The 5,078-nt window shown below is 33.7% G+C and overlaps 2 pseudogenes; both read right to left on the bottom strand.

Annotated features, from left to right (window-relative positions):
* Window positions 1-935: 935 nt before the first annotated feature.
* LOC150033680 (uncharacterized) lies at window positions 936-2,227 on the bottom strand (annotated as a pseudogene).
* An 822-nt stretch (window positions 2,228-3,049) lies between these two features.
* LOC150033679 (uncharacterized) lies at window positions 3,050-4,577 on the bottom strand (annotated as a pseudogene).
* Window positions 4,578-5,078: the final 501 nt, after the last annotated feature.

The following is a 5,078-nucleotide window of genomic DNA, read 5'->3' as shown; positions in this document are numbered from 1 at the left end:
AGACTTCACGACCACATTCATCGCAAAGATACCTAAACAAAGTAAAAGTTATTATTTATCAACATGAAACGAAGTATACATTAGTGAATCTAGATGAGTAATACTTACGCAATGTATGTCAAAATACACATGTAGTCTATTTCAATCTTATTGCAATATTGGAGCAGATCATCGCAGCCTAAATAAATAAATTTGTCTCTTCCAAATATATGCTCGTCCAAAGAGATACGGATCATGTCTACATCGTTCATGTTATGCATGGTATGTCCGTTCAATAATTTGATAGTACCATTAGCATTGGTATATTTGGAAGATTGGCTGAAGCTCTTAATTGGTGAATGATCCTACCATAACCAAAGTTACAAAAATTCAAAGTAGGAAAAATAATAAATAACCAAACTCATATACTGAAAAGGAAACATACGTTTTTCTCGTCAACCATAACTACAAGTTGATGAGGCCATTTTACAAAGTTTCCCATTGCTTGCTTTAAGAACTCTATTTTACCCTTCACAGGAATTGATATAGACAAATCTTCTGCAATGACAATGTCAATCAGAACTTTAACAGTTAAGCATGAGACATCATCATCAAATATTGTGGCTACTGCAACAATATTATCTACAGTTCCTATACCCAAGTGGCATGATGTCCCCTTAACAAATTTAAAAGAACTTATGTCATGCATGGTTAAGCACGTATAATATGATTAAAATTTAAAAGTCACAATAAATAAATTACCTCCAAATCTTCTTTAGACATCTTCTCAGCATCTTCTTCTTTAGACATTTTCTCAGTATCTTCTTCAGATGCACTTAGTGCAACACTTCCAATGGATGATTTGGATTGGTGAGATTGTCTGCTGTGAGTTCTTTCTCTTAACACTTTACCATGTCGAACATTTTTTTGACTAGAGCCTCCTTCAATTTCTTGGCTCATATAGGATGTTTTACTAATTTGAAATATTGAGTATGGGAAACAAAATCATCCATTCCTCTAACACGTCCCCAATGTTCTTCCGTACCCAATGCTTTGGTGAGAACATCTTCACCTTCATGAACTTCAGCCAATTTATCCTGTAAAACATATTACAATTTTCACACAATATGTATATCATCTTAAACTTATATATATGTTATCTTAAATTTTGCATAATATATACTTACAATCCGATTGACACATTCTCGAGTAACTTCATCAAAGTATTCATTATTCTTTCCTTTTCTTGCTTCTTTCCATAAAGTCGCCCGATAAGAAGGGTCATTCGATAGGTTCTGCATGAACATACATATTTAATTAGCATAAACATATTAGAATAAAAGATTTAATTTAATTCGAATAACTCACTAATTCTTGGGCAAGATTCGCATAGCCCTTCCGAGAAATGTGGTGATTATATAGACATTTCGCACGTCTTTCTTTTTGAACACGACCGATTTTCTGTACAACAAATCTAGTTGAAGTTACCTATCAAAACAATGATAATGTTGACATGTAATTTATTATGAATGACTTACCTCCCATTCTTCACTCAATCGTTCATTGACGAACGATGTCCAATGATCTTGCTCTATATGAGAATATTGTTGGGTGGAAATTGCAAGACCGAGGGTTCATCCTTAAATGAAAGTATGAACTTTTGAGTCAACGTTGTCTTGAAAGGCCAAAACTTCCTAGATGCAGACATTAGTATACAATGTTTGAACTTAGAGTCCACATTGAACAACATCTGCACGATGAAAAAAGTAGTTAAACAATAAACTAATAAACTAATATGCACATGAATTAAAAGTTTAGAAAACATACCGCTGCACAATAAAAAAGTTTGTCTTTTAAATGGTTTGGAACTTTTTTCCAAGAATCATACGTTATAGGAATTTGTTGTCGAACACAAACTCCTATATAACTCTGCATCTTCTTTGCTCCAGATCCAACCGGTTGTCCATGTTCATTATAATCAATGGTCAATCGTTGCCCAAATGTCCTTATTTGTGCCAACTCAGACATTGTAGTTGGGCCACGTGGTATACTTATTCTGCTATGTTTTTGTGGGATCATATTTATATCATCCTCGCTGCTACTTGTTAAAGTTTCCATGTCAATCTGGAAAAAAAAACATTATTCATACAAAAAACATATAATCTTAATATTTAAATATATTTAATCATAGTAAATGACATACCATGCTTAATACATTATTTATCAACTCATCGACCCTCACAATCATGTCTAATGTATGTGGATGTTGTATCATCAATCTCAGTAAATGTATCAACATTGGACATTCTTTGCATACCTCCATAACCACACTCTTGTAGCATATCTCCTATTTCATCTTCATAAAAATCATCCTCAATTGTTTGTTGTGGAGATGTTAAAACAATTGACCAACCTGAATTTACGGGGTCTTTTACATAGAACACTTGTTTTGCTTGAGAGGCTAAAATAAATGGGTCTGATTAATGTCCAATACGATTGAGGTTCACAATAGTAAACCTAAAATCGTCTATTTTGACTCCAGTTCTATTCTTAACCCAATTACACTTGAATAAAATAAATGATAATCCATGATAGTCAAGCTCCCATATTTCGTGTATTACACCAAAAAGGTCATATCCGACATGACAAGCCTTTTATCCTTAGCACTAAAGACTTGCATTGTGGTAGTTGTTATACTCCTCCACTATTTTGAACCCTCCTAACATCGTCGCGATTCTTTGTGTGATAGTAGTAACCATTGACCACATAACTAGAATATTTTGCCACAGTTGGACAAGATCCATTAGCTATCCATATCAAAGAAGACGATATGGAATTTTTGGGAACTTCGAGAGCTAATGCAATCTATGATATATTTCATAATATTTTAGTAGTTAACATTTAATTATACATCAAATAGTAGGTCTCTAGAGATTACCCGTGTGGACAACCACCAACTGAATGTACGATTATGCTCTTCTTGAAGCCACTTTCTACTTTTATTTTTACCAGAATTGAGCTTAGACAAAATATCCATATGTTGCCTATTATAAATGACAAAGTTAGTAGATTATTGAATAATCAAGTAACTTAAAACGAGAATAAGATGGAGATCTACATACTCGACGTAAGGAAGCACATCATTTACATTTTGAATGACATAAAGATGAGCTTGATCCAACTCATCCTTACTCGATTTGATAAAAGAAGCAGCTGACAATGCTCTATCAATGTTTGAATTCGCTTTCTTTGTTGATGAATTTAGCCCAATAAAATTAACACCAGATACGAATTCAGAACAAAACTCTATAGTCTCTTCAACAATATAATTTTCTCCAACACATCCATCTGGTCGGTTTCTATTTCGTACATAAGTTTTCAACACTTTCATGTATCGTTCAAAAGGATACATCCACCTTAAATAAACAGGTCCACAAAACTTAACTTCTCTTACGAGATGCACTACAAGGTATACCATTATTGTGAAGAATGATGGAGGAAAATACTTCTCTAAAAGGCATAGAGTGACAACGATATCCTCTTGCATACCCTTTAACTGAGATGAATCGATCGCCTTGCAACATATAACATTAAAGAAGAAGCATAGGCGAGTAATCACAAGTCTTACGTGTTTGGGTAAAATATCAAGAATGGCTACAGGTAATAATTGTTGCATAAGAATGTGATGGTCATGCGACTTAAGTCCGTAAAGTTTCAAATTTGTGAGCGACACTAAACTTTGAATGTTTGTTGAATAGCCTTCAGGTACTTTAATTTCTGATAGTACCTTACAAAAGCTCAATTTCTCAGCTTGTGTTAATGTATAACATGCGAGAGGTAAAAAGCCTTTTTTTCTCTCCTACTTGAGGGGCTAACTTTGATCTAATGTTTAGTTCCACCAAATTTAATCGAGTGTTTATTCCATTCTTTGTTTTACCAGGAATAACAAGCAATTTGCCAATAAGATTTGCACATACATTCTTTTCAATGTGCATCATGTCTAAACAATATCGCACGTCAAGATACTTCCAGTATTCTAACTCGAAAAGAATAGATTTTTTCTTCCAATAAATTGAAGTGTTATCTCCACTGTTCTTTTCTTTGATACTTTTCTTATCAAATGAATATTGATACGTACTTGTTTCTGCAAGAATTTCTTCCCCACTCAATGGTTCTGGACCAAATTCTAATTCTTGTGCACCATTAAAAGCTTTATTTTGTTTCCTATATGGATGATGGCAGGGTAGAAACTTTCGATATCCGAGATATGCCATCCTCTTCCCTTTTGGTAAATAAGTGGATGAAGTATTCTCTCCACAAATTGGACATGCATGATATCCTTTAACCGTACAATCACACAAGTTACCATACACAGGAAAATCATTAATGATCCATAATAAAATGGCTTTAAGCATGAAACGTTATTCTTTATATGCATCGTAACATTCTACCCCATCTTTCCAAAGTATTTTCAAGTCATCTACTGATGGAGCAAAATAAACATCTATGTCACTTTCTGGTTGTTTAGGACCAGATATTAGTGCAGTCAACATAAAAAATTTTCGCTTCATACATAACCATGGAGGTAGATTGTACATCACTAACATCACTGGCCAACAACTATATCTACTACTAAGATCTCCATGTGGATTTACCCCATCTGTTGAAAGAGCAAGATGAAGATTTCTAGGTTCTGACCCAAACTCTGGCCACAAATTGTCTATTTTTTTCCACGATAGGGCATCTTTGGGATGTTTTAATAAACTATCTGTTTCTTTTTTTTTTAGCATACCACGTCAATAAACTTGTTGTTTCTTTACTTCGAAACATTCTTTCAAATCTTGGAATTGGGGGGAAATACTACATGAATTTTGCTGGGATATTCTTAGCCCTTTCGTTTAAATATTTTTGAAGCTTCCATCTTGACGTACCACAAATGGGGCATACATTTGCATTAGAGATTTCTTTTCTAAACAAGCAACAATCATTTCTACATGTATGAATCTTCTCCTACTTCATTCAAGAGTACCCAAAATCTTTTCTGCTTTATAAGTAGAAGCTGGAATTTCATTAGAACTAGGTAATATGTCATGAATTAA

This window comes from Benincasa hispida, chromosome 9 (genome assembly GCF_027475165.1).
Source record: "Benincasa hispida cultivar pf3 chromosome 9, pf3_genome.v1.1, whole genome shotgun sequence".
NCBI lineage: Eukaryota > Viridiplantae > Streptophyta > Magnoliopsida > Cucurbitales > Cucurbitaceae > Benincasa > Benincasa hispida.
This window is presented reverse-complemented; position numbering and strand designations above follow the sequence as displayed.